The following is a 19,229-nucleotide window of genomic DNA, read 5'->3' as shown; positions in this document are numbered from 1 at the left end:
CAACCTTTCAGGATTTACTGACTACAACAGTTGGCAAACTGTGTGGGCTCCACAGATGCTGGCATTGCCTTTGCACCAGTGTATTCAACAGGAGCTCCAGTGAGTGTGGTGACAGATTTTATACGGTAATGGAATGAATGGTGCTAAGGTTTAGCCTAAAGTTAGGGAAGAGCTTTAGATGATTTTGGAATCTTGGTGTCTGGCTTTGAACTCCTCAATAAAATGCAAATGAAATCTTATTCGAAATGGTGAGGCATGTTCATTTACATCCTAACTTCAAAGCTATATTTTTTAATCTTTTCCTAAGTGAAAGGTTGAAGGAGAGGGTTATTTGAGAACAGGAAAACCATTAGATAATTATTTCAGAATACAAAAACTACATGGGGAGGGGGAATTTAGAAGTGAATGGTTTATGTTACTTAAAATACTTAGAAATCAAATTTTCATCTAAGTATTCATCAGGGACAGATTTACATGAATTAACAGGAAACCTCTGGTTATTTGATATGTATTTGTTGTTGTTGTTGTTAACTGGGAATTTAACCCAGGGGCACTTAAACACTTAGCAACATTCCCAGTCCTTTTAAAATTATTATTATTTTTTTTATTTTGACACAGTTCTCACTAAGTTGTTTAGGGCCTCAATGAGTTGCTGAGGCTGTTCTCAAATTTGCCATCTTCCTGTCTTGGTTTGCAGAGTTACTAGGATTGATTAAGTCTTATTCCAGTGCACACAGCAATGTGTGTGTGTGTGTGTGTGTGTGTGTGTGTGTGTGTGTGTGTGTGTGAATCTATGAGTGAACATACATTTAATAAAACCTTGTATTTACAAAGCTCGGTCCTTTTTTAGATTTGCATTTTAATCCAGTTAGCACATTCATGTATATTATTACAATGTTACTATTAGAAACATTTTTCTTAAACCAATGAAAAATTACCCATGGAATATTTGTTTATAAATTATTTCATCAAAATTTTTTCCCAACATAAGGTGTTGCACATGCTAAACATACACTGTTTTGTTTTGTTTGTTTTATTCACCCCAATGAGCCATATTCCCAGCCATGTTTTATATTTTATTTAGAAGCAGGGTTTCACTGAATTGCTTAGCACCTCCCTTTTGCCAAGGCATGGCTTTGAACTTATGATCCTTCTGCCTCAGCCTCCAGCCACTGGCATTATAGCAGTGCACCATCTCCTCCTTATGCATAAGCATAACACTCTGTTAACACTGAGGTACAGGGTTATTCCAGTCCTGAATGATAAGTTCCATTATTTCAGTCTGTCCAAATAATACTTTCTACATGACCTAGGTTTTAATATGTTAATATGTATTTCAGCAGTTTACTACATCAATAAGAAATTATGAACAAATTTGAAAAAGTATTTGCATGATATTATTAATTATTTTCTTTCTTTATGGAAAACATATCTCTTCATTAATTCAACAGATAGTTTTTTGAGGACATTTAGTCTTAGTACTAGGCATTTATGATATAAAAATGAGTAGCCTATGTAAAAAAGAACTATTTTATTCTTTTACATCACTAAATCCTTTCAAAATGCGATGAAAACTTGGTGCTTCTTCTCCTCCACCTCCACCCCCCAAAAATACACTGATTCATTGCATATACACACATTTAGCCTGATCTTTGATTGCTAAGGGAATGGTTTTTGAAGAGCTCTTACCATGCTGAAGAGTTTTAACTCTATCGGCAATAGTTTTAATTGGGGGATCAACATAATGTGGTTGACATTTTTAAAATAATTGGTAATAATAGCAAAGATTAGAAGTTGTTACAGGAAAGTAATACCAGTGGCAAGGAGTCTTTTGGAAGCCTTATATCATTTCAAGATGGTATTTTTTGGCTTTCAATTATTTTAATATACCATTTAGCTTATCTCTGTTTTTTTGTGTATGTACCATTTTTTATGATCACCTTTTCCCAAGCTGCTGATTACCCTAAGAAATAGAGACATAAGTCTGGATTATTATTGGATAGACACTAGAAATTAATATGTGAATTGTTAGTAATTTTCTAAAATCTATTTGAAGAGTTAGATGTGTTATTAGCCAATTAATAATGTTTAATGGAGAATTCAACTAAGTGGTCTGGTTAACCAGACTTTAGGTAATGTTTCTGGGTTTGGGGTTTGTTGCTTGTTTTGCTTTATATATCATTTGTGCCTAAAAATTCTAGTTCAATTCTTTTTTTTTTTTTTTTTTGCACCAGGGATTGACCCAGGGTCACTTAACCTCCAAGCCACATTCCCAACCTTTTTTTATATAGACTCAGGGCCTCGCTGAGTTGCTTAAGCCCTCGTGAAATTGCTGAGACTGACCTTGAACTCATGTTTCTGCCTCAGTCTCCTAAACTGCTAGGATTACAGGTGTGCACTACCATGCCCAGCTTCTAGTCATAGGTGATCTACCTGTAAGCTACATCTCCTGCCCTTATTTTTATTTTGAGGCAAAATCTCACTAAGTTGTGCAGGCTGATCCTTCTGCCTCAAACTCCAAAGTCACTAAGATTACAGGTGTACCACCATTGTGGCCAGTCAAGTTTTAATTATCTTAGGAAATTTAGTAAATACTTTTTAAAGACTCTTAAGTCAAAACTTTCTAGTATCTATATATTCTGTAATTTTATTTCATTTAGAACAAAAGTGTTGTTTTTAAAACCTGCAAATTAATTATTAGGTGAACACATTTATTGGAGTTTTAGAAACTCTAAGTCTTTAATTGTTAGTTTCCCTGTTAAAGAGCCTTGAGAGAATTTTTAATTTGTGCAATTTCAAAGAAAAGATTTCCCTTTCAGTAATTTTTTAACTTTTATTTCATTTTTTTTTACATGGTGCTGAAGATCCAAACACAGTACCTCATATATACCAGGCAAATGCTCTGTCATTGAGCTACAACCCCAACCCTCTTTCAGGAATCTCTTTAGCTTAAATTTGATGTAATTCTGTGTGGTGAGCCGTTTCTGTGAACTGTGGCCGCCATTACAAGATGGCGCTGGTTTCCCCTGTAGTCTGTGACAAACAACTCCTTATCAGAATGAGTTGGGACGCTGTGACTTGGCACCCTGTGAGAAAAGTCCACGTGGCAGCTTCGCATTGGGGCTTGAGGTGCTTTATTAAGGCTGGGAGGGGCATCCAGGAGAGAGAAGAAAAGTATCAAGGACCTGAATAAACTGCTGAAAGAAGATTCCTGAGTTGCGTCTTCCTTGCGGGCAAGGGGTCGCGACAAGTGGTGCCGAAACCCGGGAACCAGAACTTTCAGTCAGTCAGGGGTGGTGCACCGGTTAGTCCCAGGTAAGTGGGATCTGCGATGAAAGCAGGGATAGTCCCAGTAAGTGGGATCCGCGTCCAAAGCGGGGTCAGCTCCTCTACAAAGAAAGAGAGAGCCTCATATTTATTGCAGCTGCACTGTGTACTTTCACTTTTGTTTTCTGTGTTTCTTTTGTTGTGTCATCTCGTTTTTGTTTTTTGTGGTATCTCTTGTTGTTTTTTGTGCGTCTTTTGTTGTTGTGTCATGGGTGCCGCGTCTTCAAGTCCGCTCCTCCTGGCCCTAGATGACCTGTTACGTTCCAAGGGCCTGGAAGTGAAACGTAGTACTTTAGAGAGATTTTTACAGAAGACAGATATTGCTGCACCGTGGTTTGCATTCTCGGGCAGCCTTACTATACCTAGCTGGGATAAATTAGGCAAAGACCTTGACTTTGCTTCTGAGCAGGGCATATTAGAGGGTGGGGTGATACCCCTTTGGAAGATGGTCCGTAGTTGCCTCACAGATGACAGATGTCAGGAAGCACTTACTAAAGGACAGGAAGTTTTAGAGCAATTACATGAGGAGAAGTCAGAGACGGCAGAAAGTGAGGTATCTCAGGAGGATGGGAGTGTGCGGAGCATGAAACAGGGGAGGAGGCGGCTGTCTCCGGCAAGAAGTGAGATATCTCAGAAGGATGGGAAGGTACGGAATGTTAAACAGAGGAGAAGGCTCTATCCGGACTTGACTGAGTTAAAACCTCCCAAGGACACAAGTAGCTCGGACAGTTCTGAGGAATTAGATCCACCCTAGCCGCTCTCAACCCCGCCTTCTCATCTTCCCCCTCCCTATCAGGCCCACAGAAAAGTCTTAATTGACCTTCTCCAGAATATTCACCATGGCTGATTTTAGGACTCTTAGCAAAAAAAAAAATCTCTACAAAAAGGTTCAATATAGATAAAATTTCCTATTTTCATGTTACCCTGTTTTACTTGGCCACTGTCTGAAAAAATCAGCACTCCAGGCGCTGGACACTCCCTTACTAGTTTTTCACAAAAATATGTAAACAAGGCCTCTGGCCTTCAGCTGGGCTTCACAGTGCTGACTACATTTCTAAGATAAGGGAGTTACTAACTGGGCTCCAGGGTAACAGCTGGCAGGAGGAAAAACTGGAAAGGGAGATAGAGGAACTGGAGGGTCGATTAAAAAAGTCAAGATTTAAAGCACCTATGGCCCCGATGCAGTCATGCTCCCTCCTTGTAACCCCGATTGGGACAAGGACAACCCCAGAAGGCTGGGGGGTGTTCAGTGGCAGCCTAAGACGGCCCAAACTTCCCAGTAATTGAAAACTTGGATGCCGATGGACAGCCGGCCAGAATACATGTTCCTTTAGCCTTTAAGGATATTAAACAACTAAAGGAGGCAGTTACTAATTACAGACCCCTGCCAATCAGCCGACACCTAGTGACTGGCAACAGCTTTGCATGGCTGTGTTGTCCGGAGGGGATTTTTTGTTGTGGAAAAGTGAAAATCAAGAGAGGTGTCGCGAGCTAGCCCGAGTCAATCAGGACGCCGGCTTCCCACGGCATAACCTTGAAATGTTAACAGGCTTGGGACAATATGCTATCATAAATCAACAAATTAATTATAATCCTGGGGTCTATGCTCAGATAGCCACAGCAGCCATTTAGGCTTGGAAGGCTCTACCTATTTCAAATGCTAAAACAAAAATTTCAAAAATTGCTCCAGGACCCTCTGAGTCTTATTCTGACTTCCTTGCCTGATTGATACAGGTAGCAGAAAAAATATTCCCTAACTTGGAACAAGCCATGCCGGTCATTAAGCAATTGGCTCTTAAAAATGTAAACTCCTATTGCCAAAATGCCATTAAATCTACCAGAGCAAAGAGTGTTGATGACATGATTCGAGCTTGTAAGGATATTGATGGAGCTCATATTACAGGACAGGTTCTGGCCGCTGCCCTCAAAACGGAAACAGGGGCCCGGCCCGGGCCCCGGAAGCCTAGGTGTATGGGGCAATCCAGGGACGGAATGGTACCCCGGGGAGTGGGCGACTTCGTCACCTCCCACGGACCAACCCCTTTCTATCTGTAGACTCCCTAGGGGAATGCCAGGAAGTACAGGATGTACAACTGCAACCGCAGGTCGCAGAGACAAAACAAGCTGCTACCCCAGTAAGATCTTGGCCAGGCGGGGGAAAATGCAGACAAAATCAAACAAAATACAATCGGCTAGGAAAACTTGGAGAACTTTTGCCCCGAAAATGGGCAACGGACTCCATGTTGTTTACATCACCATGGTAACCATGGGGTGCCTGGCCGGAAAAGTAGCTTCCTGGTCCCACCTCCCACACCTTTTTGGGCTTCTGATTGGTTCTTCCACAGTCACTCAGACAGGACTTCTAGTCCCGCTTTCCAGCCACTAACCTGTACTGCTGTGTTTCAGGTTTCTACCGGAGCTGCTCAGAGCCTGTATTTTTTTTACAACAAAATGCCTACCTGTAAATGCTAATGAAAGATATCTTTTTCAGACAAAATTTAATTCCACAGGTTTCTATGTTACAGTCCTAAATTTAAGCTAGTTCTAAGTTAAATAACCTGACTTTTTCTCTATAGTTGTGTTACTAAATAATGTTCTATTGATGAGAGATATCAAATATGCTTCTTTATATTTTACTTTTAATTTTGAAGGTTATGAGGATGCATTTGCTCGCCACAGGAACAAGCCGGCAAAGTTCCTGTGATGACCAAAAAATCCTTATTTTCATTTCTAACTATAAAAATAAAAATGTATACTCAAGGATCTTATTTCAGTTACATCAAGTGACGTCACATAGAAGAGTGCACTCCTAGTTAAAAATAAATTTAAATGGATCCAAATATTTTAAGACCACGTGGTTACATAAAGTTAATACAATTATAAGTTATGTTCTTTATATATATATTATATATATATATTTTAGATATATATATATATTTTAGATATTTAGATAACCTATATTTGTTAATCTATAAATTAATTAGCACATGCCTAATTGATTAGTTAATATATATTTGCCTAATTGTTTTTCTTCAACAGAAAACCTATAATTTAAGTTTTATATTTACATTTATCAGATACTCTGTTTTTTCAGTTACAGATATTTGAGATAAATGTGTTTAGTATAAATTTGCTTTTAAGTAAAAATACAATCAAGTAATTTCTAAATCTCAAAGTAAAATTAATCAACACATTTTATCTGGGATTTTGGCTGCTAATCAAAGGATAGATCTACTTCAAGCTCAAGTTGAGGAATTGTCTGACCTAGTACATTTGGGTTGTATTGATCAACGAGCACATTTATGTATAACCTCTGTCAGATTTTATGATTCCAGAAATGCCTCATGCATCATCGGAGAGTATCTATCCAGAACCTGGTCCATGAAACCAAAAAACTTGATCCAGTCTCAACTAACTCAGATAGCTGTTTTGAACAACACCCTTGTCGTACCAGTGACTTTGGGACAATTCACCCGTTGGATTTCTTCTGCTTTTTCCTTTTTTAAGGAGTGGGTGGGAATAGGCGTTTTTGGTGCAATGTGTTGCTTCGGTATGTTCCTCTGTTTGTGGTTTCTCTGTCGCCTCAAGGCCCGCAATGCTCACGATAGGGCTATGATCATACAAGCTCTTGCAGCTTTAGAAAATGGCAATTCACCTCAAGTCTGGCTTGCGCATCTTAAACAGTAAATCTTTGACATGGTCATTGCACCCCAAGTTATTATAACATTGCACTGGGATCGACATGTCTTTCCTCGCTATTCTCTTAGTGTTGGAAAGCCCTTGCACTCTGCCGGTCTTGCTGCCATTGCACGCAGATGGGTTTCCACACTAGTGCTTCTCTATCGCTTTAAAGTCCGTGCCTTTCTTTCAGGGTGCTGTCAACTTGTTTGTCATTGTACACAGCCACAGTTCAGCCTCAGCTATCCCCCTCCGTCCACCATCGTCACGGTACAGGATGCGAGGCAAGGCACTGCACTTGAGTGATCCTTGGAGTGGACCTCAAGGAGAGCATGTCCTATTGCATGCGGGTTTGACGTCCTTCCTTACCCCACCTTATCCACGCCCCGCCCCACGAAAAAAGGCGTCGGCTGATATGGCCTCGGATCTGGGGAAGGGCCCTCCTTAGGGCTGAGCCATACTATGCAGCCACTTCTGCACAGTGGGATAGGACCTCTACTCTCACCTGTATTGTCGTAATAAAACAAAAAAGGGGGAACTGTGGTGAGCCGTTTCTGTGAACTGTGGCCGCCATTACAAGATGGCGCTGGTTTCCCCTGTAGTCTGTGACAAACAACTCCTTATCAGAATGAGTTGGCACGCTGTGACTTGGCACCCTGTGAGAAAAGTCCACGTGGCAGCTTCGCATTGGGGCTTGAGGTGCTTTATTAAGGCTGGGAGGGGCATCCAGGAGAGAGAAGAAAAGTATCAAGGACCTGAATAAACTGCTGAAAGAAGATTCCTGAGTTGCGTCTTCCTTGCGGGCAAGGGGTCGCGACAATTCTGAGGTGTTTGATGTTTTAATTTATCATTGTCCTTGTAGAGGTAAAAGAAAATGTGTTTTAAGTGATATAAATGTTTTAATATCAAGGACTGAATACATTTTTATTTAAAAATCATGTATATGTATATATTGCATGCTTGCAAGCAAGTAGTTTATATTCTGTCTTTGAATATTAGTGAATAGACAAAGCAGCCCAAAAACCTATATTTCTACAGCCAAGAAGTGAATTTTTTAACATTGTCTTCAGACTTCTTTCTGAAAAATTACTGCACATTTAAATTTCTATTTCAGAAATGCCACTGCACTCTACATGGCATTCTCTGGTCATCTCTTTTATTTCCCAGTGTATTGTAAATATCTTTTCTAGTCAATAATTACTTTCAGTAATGTCACCAATCTGTTGTTAGTTCTGAATCCTTACATGTTATTCATTTGTTGCATATGATTTCTATCAAATTTTAAAAGGCCCATAACTTTTTAAACTATTATTTATTTATCTATTCATAAGCCTGCAGTGGTCTCTGCTATGCACAAGAAAATGAACATTAGCTTGTGGAAGGCGGAATAGATTAGTCTTGATTTTGGAGACCACCAAGCTGATCTCCTGAACTGCAAAGACAGCATTTTCTCAAATGCCAATATTAAGGAATTCTGGGATGTTTTTGAAGAAATATCAAGTATGGTTTTTTTGTATACTGTTTTTTAAATCGTATCCCCACAAAATGATAAATTGTAAATATAACTTAACAAATATTTAGTTTTAAAAACTTTTATTATTCCATTGTTTTCAAACAAAAATAAGTATGTGGAAACAAAACACTGGGTCTTAATCCTTATTCTAATAGTAAGTCTCTTCAAACTTAAAGAAGTCCTAATAATAAATGGGGACATTTTGGAAACCCATAAAAATGTGGAAATTGAATTACATAATTAATTACATAATGTAAAACACTTTAAAATTACAGGTATGAATGAAAGACTGTAATGTTGACAATTATAAAGAGATATTTTGTTTTAGTACTGGGGATTGAACCCAGGTGCACTCAACTACTGAGCCAAATTCCCCTGGCCTTTTTTTTTTTTGAGATAGGAAGTTGCTAAGTTGCTTAGGGCCTTAACCTCCCAAACTGCTGGGATTGTAGGCATGTGCCACTCTACCTATCATAAAGAGATTTTTTTGAAAATAATTTTTTTAGACATTCCCAATGAATAATATTGTATGCTCTATCTAGGAACAAAAATGTTAATATTACAGTACATTTGTAAAAAAAAAAGCATTCATTAAGAAATACTGTACAGTAATATTGAAATGAATCATTTTACATTTATCTCCAAATATTAATGAAAATCAAAAAGCAGAAATTAACTTCCTAGTAACTAACTGCATTCTTTATAGAACAGCAGAAATCTGAAAGTGGAGAAACAGTTGTTTTAAGATTGAAAGATTGTCCTTCAGATGAAGACTTCAAGACTATGATGCCAGCAAGGTAGATCTTGAAATTTTCATTTTGATTGTTGGCTTTTGGAAATTGAGCTGAGATTGTCTCCTGAGGTGAAATAAGTAACTACAAATGTAACCTTTAGGGTTTTTTTCCTTCCTCATAAAAAAAAATTAACTATTAGAGAAACTGAATCCCTATGGCTCCAATAAGAGGAAGTTTTTGTGTTACTGCAGTAAGGAAAAAAAAGTTCACATTAACAAACCATAAGGACTCATTTGTTTTTTTTTTTTGGAACTTTTAATTTGTAGTATTTGGAAGTAGAATTTAAATTTTAGTCAGTATCATTACTGTTTTATGCTTGTCCATGTTAATGCATTCATTTAAACTTTGGAGGAGATCAAGCGAAGTGTTACCTATCTTAAGGAAAGGTTTTCTGATGTTTTTAACAACTTAAAAATTATATATTTGAATGCATAAAAATAACAAATCCTAAAGAAAGTAGAATTGTTATTTTTCGGATATGAAAATCTTTTTAAAAAGTCTGCCATTGCCAAAATATTGTAATCCAATAGGAAAATTCAATTTGGCATCTCATTTGCCAGGACTTTTTTTTTACGCCCTGATCTAGGAACCAGGTTATGTAGTGCCTATGGTAAGTATATATTCATATTTCTTCCAAGGTGGAATTCTGTGTGGGATTTTAACTAACTTATGTCCAAAGATTAATTAGATTTTCTAACAGTTTTTAGTTTCTACTCTTATCTGTTCTTTTAATATTAAATCTCCTGAAATCCTTTTACATATTAATAGTAGGTTATAAATTAAGAGTGAATATCTATTGAAGTATCTGCTAATTTCTTTAAAATATTTATATTTTTATTAATTTGCATTATAATAGGGCATTTTTACATATTGTGACTTAAAAGTAGTTTTGTACAGGGAGACTAATGTAAAATTTAATTCTAATAGTGCTGATTGGGGGGTCACTCTGATACATTATTAAAAAACATAAAATATTTTGTCAAATTTTTATTTTACACAGGTGTAGCTGCTGCTAAAGATCATGATATAGGAACAAAAAATCTCCATATTGCAGTTTCTGATGTTGTGAATATCCTAGTCTATGTTGGAATAGCAAAAAAAAAAAATGGCATTCTCTCAAAAGCAGGTAAAGAAACTACGAGTAGTGGTATTGTAGTTGAATACACCATACACACTAGTCTCATGCAGAATGTCAGCCTCCCAGTTAACAGAGGCTCCAGAAAGAATTACAATGTATATAAGGATATTTTGATTTTTATTACTTGAAGATTAATTTTCCTATTATATAAAAGAAATTTTAATTTTAAAAGGTTCTTTTGTTTTTCTCCTTTCCTCTTATTAAATAATGTGTTTATGAAAATATATTGTTCGGGGCTGGGGATGTGGCTCAAGCGGTAGCGCACTCACCTGGCATGCGTGCGGCCCAGGTTCGATCCTCAGCACCACATACTAACAAAGATGTTGTGTCCGCTGAGAACTAAAAAATAAAATATTAAAAATTCTCTCTCTCTCTCTCTCTCCCTCTCTCACTCTCTCTTTAAAAAAAAAAAAAAGGGCTGGGGATGTGGCTCAAGTGGTAGCGCGCTCGCCTGGCATGCGTGCGGCCCGGGTTCGATCCTCAGCACCACATACAGACAAAGATGCTGTGTCCGCCAAATACTGAAAAATAAATATTAAAGTTCTCTCTCTCTCTCTCCCTCTTTCTCACTCTCACTCTTTCTTAAAAAAAAAGAAAAGAAAATATATTGTTCAATACATGTTTACGTTTGAGTTTAAGAATAGAAACTAGGTTCTGGGACTTTTAATGTTTTAATGTTCTTAGGTTTTTGATTGGTTTTTGTTTGATTGAACCCATGGCCTCAAGCATGATAGGCAAGCATTCTACCACTGGGCTACACCCCCAGCATCTGTCTTCTTCCTTTTTACCTTCCCAGTATTAAAGGAAGAAAGGGGCTTTTCCTCCTTAAGTAAAAGTGACATTTCTGTATAGTATATTGGTTTTAGTTTCCATGTCCAAGATTTTTCCATAAAACATTGGTCCATCATCACTTATTTCCTCCTTTATACACATATAGTCATAGGTCTTTAACCTTTTCCTCTCTACTGGTTTCTTGAATAGGAGCATAATCTAGGGGCTGGGGGTATCACCCAGTGGTAGAGTGCTTGCTTAGCATGAGTGAGGTCTTGGGTTCAATCCCCAACCATGCAAAAAACAAACACAAAAAAGTATGCCCCCTTTGAATCTACTACTCCAGCACTCTTAAACAGTTTTATTTTTCCTGTCGAAGTCACATTTCAACCTATAATTCCTGGGTGAAATTATTGTTGTAGTTGCTTTGATTGACATACATTTGGGTAGTAATTCAGGGATTTCACTCTGGTTTGTTTATTACTCTCTGCCCTCTGTAATAAGTTACACTGTTAATTGCTATCTTTTCAAATACTTTTTGCTTTTGCTTCTGATACCACTTAATTTTTACACCTTATGGACAGACTCTTATTTATTTATTTGTTTATTTATTTATGTGTGTGCATGTGTGTGTGTATTTAGTTGTAGATGGACACAACAATATCTTTATTTATTTATTTTTATATGGTACTATGATCTCAACCCAGTGCCTCAGGCATGCAAGGCAACTGATCAACCACTGAGCTACAACCCCAATCTCATGGACAGACTTGTCTAGAGTTACAAATGTTCTCTTTTTTGCTTTTCCTGCACTTTCTATGATATAATTATATATGACTTGTAGCCAGCCTTTAGACCACAACATTCTGTATCCAGAACTTAAGATGAATTTATGACTTAGTGGCTAGGTGCTGGGGACATAGGGATTCGTTATAATATTCACTGTATTTTTGTGTACATTTGACAATTTCTTTAATACACAACCTAAATTTCCTCAGAACTATAGAATTAATTGGTTACTCTGCTTTCTACCTCTACTCTAAGGATTTGAGAGTCATTGGCACACATGAGTTTTCCCAGCTCTACCACTACTCTAAGGATTTGAGAGTCATTGGCACACATGAGTTTTCCCAGCTCTACCAGAGACATTATTACCAATAATGTAAACATTATTTGTCCTTTCTGAGCCTATGATGCTGTAGATAGATAATTACTATTTTTTGTATCATTATATTATACTAAAATCATCCCCTGTATGTCTTCTAAAAGTTAGAAATTATACCTGCTTTTCCCACTATTATTCATTCATGTACTTAATTACTGGAACTTTCTTATTCATCTTCACTTCTTTTTCAGTACTGAGGATTGAACCCAGGGCCTTGTGCATGCTGTGCAAGTGCTTTACCACTGAGCTATAGCCTCAGCCTTCTTATTCATATTTGTTCCTGTGTATTGCCTACCTCTGGTACCTAGTAATAATAATCGGTCTTTTGACAAAACTTTAAAATTCTAAATAATTCTCTTTGCTGTATTTATCTAAAAATTTTGTCATTATGATGTAGGTGTCACATAGAAAGCAGTATTTTAAAGTTATAGTAATACTTAACAGCCAGGTGTGGTGGTGCACACCTGTAATCCCAGCAACTTTTGGGAGGCTGAATCAGGAAGATCACAAGCTTGAGGGCCAGCCTCAGCAACTTATCAAGACCCTGTCTCAAAAATAAAGAAAGAATGGGAATGTAGCTTAGTGGTAAAACATCCTTGGGTTCATTCCCCAGTACAGAAAAAGAATACTTAAATATCAAGAAATACTAGCCTATTTGAAGCACATGCTTTTTCCCTCTACCTACAAAGCCTTTCTGACCTCCTCCTTGTTGTCCTAGCAAACTACTGTATTCATACTTCAGAATATAATGTAGATTATAAATTCACCCAAGAGTTCTAAACTTAAAAAGTAAATTTAGTCTGTCATTCTATTTTATATGATAAATCTCTCTCCTTTCTTGAGTTTATTGAGCAGTAAAGTTTAAAGGAAGAAACAGTGGAAGATAATCCAAGATTTGCAACTTATAATTTGTTAAGAAACCACATTTTTAAACTATCAGCTATTTTTTTTAATTAAAGAGTAATCTTTATGATGAAATCTCCCACACTCCAGTACTGGGGATTTAAACCAAGGAGTGCTTAACCTCTAATCTTCATTTTTTCAGCTCATTTTATTTCATTTTTTATTTTAGACAATGTCTCACTAAGTTGCTGAGGCTGGCCTTAAATTAGGATCCTCCTGATTTAGCTTCTTGAATTCCTGAGATTATAGGTGTGTGCTGCCACACCTGGCTTATGATAAACTTTTAACATTGTTCTTTATTTTCTTGTTTTATCATTAAATGGGAAAAACTTTGTCACAAATAACACTTGAGGACTGAACTAGTCTGTGAGCATACTTTTACCAAGTATGGTATTCATGTGAATTTATTAAGACCCTTCTTAACTCCAAGAAGTCTTGCTAGATCTTTTTTTAATTCTCATCTTAACTGCATTTGACACATAGTAAACAGTTAAAAAGTTAATACATATTTGAATTAAGAAATCCTACTGAAAATTGTACAACCATTTTGGAAAGCAATGTTGAGATTCCTTAGCAAACTAGGAATGGAATGATCATATGACCCAGCTGTCCCAAAAGAACAAAAATCAGCATATTATAGTGATATAGTCACTTCAGTATTTATAGCAGCACAATCAAATTATGGAATTAACCCAAATACCCAGAAGAGTGAAACCATGGCATTTGCTGATAAATGGTTAGAAATCATGCTAAGGGAAATAAACCAAACTCAGAAAACCAAGAGTCGAATCTTCTGCCTCATATGAGGAAGCTAAAGCAAAATGAGGGGGAAAGGGAGTGGGGGAGGGGATAAGATATGATAAAGATATAGGCAAGATCATATAGTAGAAGTGGGAGAATGATAGGGAGAGAAAATGTAAGGGGAAGGGAAAGACATATGGGATTAAACTTAACAGAATCATATACATAGATAAATATACTGAGGGAATTTCTGTATAGGTAGAAATTATTAACCAAAGGAGTAAAACTAAGATAAGTAGAGCAGGGGTAAAAGGGGAAGGAAAGTGGGGGAAATGAAAATTGAAATAAGATTTATAGTATGTATGATTTTTTACCATAAGAACCCCAAATACAGGGCTGGGGTTGTGACTCAGTGGTAGCGAATTTGCCTAGCATGTGTGAGGCACTAGGTTCAGTTCTCAGCACCACATATAAATAAATAAAATAAAGTTCCATTGACAATTAATATATATATATATATATATATATATATATATATAATCTCAAATAATATGTATAATTTTCATGCTCTAATAAAAATAAATAAAAAATAAATGAACACATAAAAAAATCTTTGTAGGGCTGGGGATGTGGCTCAAGCAGTATCGCGCTTGCCTGGCATGCGTGCGGCCCAGGTTCGATCCTCAGCACCACATACAAACAAAGATGTTGTGTCCGCCGAGAACTAAAAAATAAATATTAAAAAAATTCTCTCTCTCTCATTCTCTCTCTCTCTCAAAAAAAAAAAATCTTTGTAGTCAGGTTTGAATATTTTAAATGTTTCACTATCATAGATGTTAGTAGACATTTGTTATATTCTTTGTAATAAAGTCTTGCTTTCTTTTCCTCTTAGAAGATGATTAGGTGCTCACCTGTAATCACAGCAACTTGGGAGGCTGAGGCTGGAGGATTACAAGTTTAAGGTCAGCCTTAGCAACTTAGTGAATCCCCAAGCCACTTAACAAGATCTTGTCTCAAATAATTTTCTTAAAAAATAGGCTAGGGATGTAGTTCAGCAGTAAAGTGTCCCTGGGTTCAATCCCCAGTACAAAAATAAGGGAATAATATTTATTTAAAATTCTCATTGTAGTAAGTCAGGCACACTGAAACATGCCTTTAATGCCAGCTGCTCTGTTTCAGAAGCTGAGGCAGGATAATCACAAATTTAAGGCCATTCTGGGCAACATCATGAGACCATGCCTCAAAAAAAAAATATTACAGGCCTAGCATTATCAGTGATATAACACCCCTTGATTCAATTCTCAGTAATACTGAAAAAAAGGAAAAAATATTTACCATATTGAAATCAAAAGTTTGCATGCTTCCAAAATTTTTTGTGCTTACACATAAATATAAGGTTTCTTCAAAACTACAGCTTTGTTGATAAAGAATTTTTTGATTACATATTGACCATAATAGAATATGAGATACCATAGGAATTAATCAGAATGTTTTTCATTAGTCACAAAAATAAGCAAATCCCTTCATCTCACTGAACCTTTTTACTCAAGTGTAAAATAGAGGTTATGATTCATGACAACCATACTCTATAGTTATAGGAACCAACTGAATGATAATGGCCATAAAAGTTCTTTATAAATTATGAAATGCTATGAGTCCAAACCATTGTTAGGATCACTTCTTTGAGGACAGGGAGAATGCTGGTTGAGTAAAAACTCTTGAATTTTCTATTTCCTTTCCCTTGTTTTACAGAAAACACACTAGGAAAATCACTGTTAAACTTTCCTGTAGCACACAGGAAACATTTCCAGTTTTCTGCTCTTAATAGTTTTGAATAAAAAACTGGGTTTGACACCTTCAAGAATACTGATCTAGTCAGGCATTCTGCTATTCCCATAAATCAATTTTAAAAGATTTGGCTTTCTGATAGTCTTCACTGACCAATTTGAAAATGCTCTTCTATATTTTAGGAATACTCAAGAAGTTTGAGGAAGAAGATTTGGATGACATTTTAAGGAAAAGATTGAAGGACTTAAGTGAAATTCCTGGTGCCCTGTGGCATATTTATGCTTAAAAGGATGTGGATAAGATAAGAGAATTTCTTCAAATGCTGTAATTTATGTTGCAGACAATATATTTCTTCACTTTGAGCAAGGGCTCAGTGATTTTTAGTTTGAAGGGATGGAATTTTTGTTGAAAATGAAAAGCTCCTTTGTCTTGCTTCTTTTAAAGGCTTGTCTATTTTGAGGTTTGTATAGTGGTTTCTCATTTCATAGTGCTCTCCTACCTTCCTTAGCACCTTATAGTAAAGGACCAATGTGTTGATTAGCTAGGTATTAGTTGGGTGGTATACAAACATCTATTAAAGGGTCGGTTCTTTAAATTTCCTTAGAATCTGATTGATATGTTTGGCTCTTGACCTAGGTAGTGATTCTACTTTATGACAACTGATTTCTCAGTTATACTTTTAGGTTAGACTGAAATTTTGAGTAATCATACCTTTAATTGTTAGACATTCTTAAAGAAATTAACCCATCAACCTGAAATAATTGGTTCACACACTTTGCTAAAATATTTTTATATTTTTGTTGTTTGGGGGATTTTTTTAAGGGAACATAAGTTGCTTATTTTACTATACTCCATCTTCTTTTTAAAGATTTCAAGTACTTTCTGTGAAACAATGTAAAGAAAGTGAAAGGACTTTAGCATTGTAACTATCTTATCCCAGTAATAACTACCAATGTTTTAATCTATAATGTGTGTCTTGTAAATCAAAAAATTATTTTAATGAGTAATTTCTGAAAAGATCCCAAGTAGATATTCAAGGGTTAGAATATTAACCCTAAAATGGTTTTTATCTTTGTATATGCATTAAGGGAGTGTAGAGGTGGAGGGCCCTATCAAGAAATGTTTATAAAATTCATACATGTGAAGGCTTAGTTGGGGGGATAAACCATACTAAACTTTGCCTCATCCAGGTGTTGGATCCTTTAAACAATTGGTAAGGAAGGAAACCAGACAGATGAAAAGATCATAGAAAAAAAATGATAGTGAGAAAGGAGTATGATTCACTCTATTAATAGCATTTCTGTGTTCTCTATTTAATATCCTTTGCTTTTTAAATTATTGCAGATTGTTATTTTCTTTAACATAAGCACAATGTTGGTTCTGTAAGATTCTGAGACCAAATAATGTGCTATTGTAAACTAAATAGATATTTAGCTAAAGAGGATTTTTCTTCCTTTGCCTTATATAAATGAGGTATATGTTTTTATTTTAATCCATATTTCAGATTTCAAAAGAACAAGGCCTTGAAGTTCTACCTGAAAAAAATCCAATATGTGACCAAAGCTGGTATGGAAACAAAAAAACTCTGCCAAAGACTGCTAGAAGAATATGGAGTCAGACCTGTACTGTTATTCAGTTCCTTGGTGATGCCATTTTTTTTTTTTTTTGCCAGCAGGAATACTTCATCGGGTACATACAAAATTTTTGACACATCTGTTATTCAAAGAACAAACTTTGAAAAATTGTTCTGGGTGTAGATGTAAAAGAAAAACAGAAGTAAGAGAATAATATGATGAAACAGTCTGTTTTAATTAATTATATTGCTAAAATGGCATTCTATTGTTTAAAGAAAAAATTGGAATAATTGAATACTTTGAGAGCTTAAATTGTTTTAACATGAGCCAGGTTTGCATTTATATGTTGTCTCTGATTTTAGAGACTTGAAATTTAATTTTTAAGACCTCTCAGGAGAAGTATAGAGATATTATATACTCATATCTCATTAGTTAGGCCAGAAAGGGGTGAAGGGAGTATATCAAAGCTTTCTTTTATCAGGCTGTAAGTTTTTCTCCTGTCACTCTTGAGCATGCTAAAAATAGTCTTGAGCTAGGCTAACAATAGCCTATTGAAGAAAATATGGTATGTAAATTTTATAGTTATCAATCCACAGAACTATATAGCTTGATGTATATAGTGAAAATGACATAGAATAGCTGTTGGAGGGTATGGAAGATGAAATCTAAAGCACACAATGGATTCCTATATGAATAGTGGGGCAAATAAATAGCCCAGTTTTACTCTGTTAGTAATAAAATATATAAGGGAAACATGAGGAACACTTGCCTAGTCTAATTTGTCTCATAGGTTGTTTGCTACCTTTTCCATCCACCACCCAGGAAGTAATTGACATATGTTTAATATGTATTCATTTACCAAATATAGTTTCTCACATTTTATAAGTACCTCCCATTTCCTTCCTCTTCCTGCCCACATCCCCTTATTCTATTCTACTGGTCTCCATTCTATTGTTTTTGTTTTTTTAAAATTCTAATCAGTTATACATGATAGTGGAATGCACTTTGACACATTGTAAACAAATGGAGCACAACTTCTCATTCTTCAGGCTGTACATGGTGCAGAGTCATACCAGTAGTGTACTCATACATGTATATAGGGTAATATTGGATATCTTATTCTACCATCCTTCCCATCCCTACAACCCCACCCCTCCCTTCTTTCCTTCCCCTCATTCCTTTGCACAATCCAAAGTTCTTTCATTCTTCCTTACCAACCCCCCACCCCACCTCCCACCCCCACTGTGGATTAGCACCCTCTTATCAGAGAAAACATTAAGCCTTTGGTTTGGGGAGGATTGGCTTATTTCACTTGGCATGGTGTTCTTAGTTCCATCTTACCTGCAAATACCATGATTTCATTTTTCTTTAAGACTGAGTAATATTTGATAGTGTATGTCTACCACATTTTTATCTGTTGAAGGGCATCTAGGTTGGTTCCATTGTTCAATAATTGTGAATAGAGCTGCTATAAACATTGCTGTGGTTATGTCCCTGTAGTAAGCTGATTTTTAAATCCTTTGCATATAAACCAAGGAGTGGGTAACTGGGTCAAATAGTGGTTCCATTTCAAGTTTTCTAAGGAATCTCCATGCTGCTTTCCAGAGTGGTTGGCACCAATTTGCAATCCCACCAGCAATACATGAGTGTATCTTTTCCCCCACATCCTCACAAACACTTGTTCTTGCTTGCATTCTTGATATTTGTCATTTTGATTGGAGTAAAATACCTCCTTTTTTACCCAAAGTTCCTTCAACCTGTTGTCTAGTTTTTATCCCTTACAATTGTACCTTTTTGAAAACCATTATTTATTGGAACATATAACTTGTATTCTTTC

At 36.2% G+C, this 19,229-nt stretch overlaps 1 long non-coding RNA gene across 1 annotated transcript; it reads left to right on the top strand.

Moving 5' to 3' along the window:
• Positions 1-14,920: 14,920 nt before the first annotated feature.
• Positions 14,921-18,433, top strand: LOC144256246 (uncharacterized). The gene is made up of 3 exons (XR_013344038.1): positions 14,921-14,992; positions 16,001-16,278; positions 17,323-18,433. It is a non-coding gene; the product is annotated as an uncharacterized LOC144256246 (long non-coding RNA).
• The last annotated feature ends 796 nt before the right edge of the window (positions 18,434-19,229 follow it).

Source organism: Urocitellus parryii, chromosome 7 (assembly GCF_045843805.1).
Source record: "Urocitellus parryii isolate mUroPar1 chromosome 7, mUroPar1.hap1, whole genome shotgun sequence".
NCBI lineage: Eukaryota > Metazoa > Chordata > Mammalia > Rodentia > Sciuridae > Urocitellus > Urocitellus parryii.
Note: the sequence above shows the minus strand (reverse complement) of the source record. Positions and strands in the feature narration are given on the sequence as shown.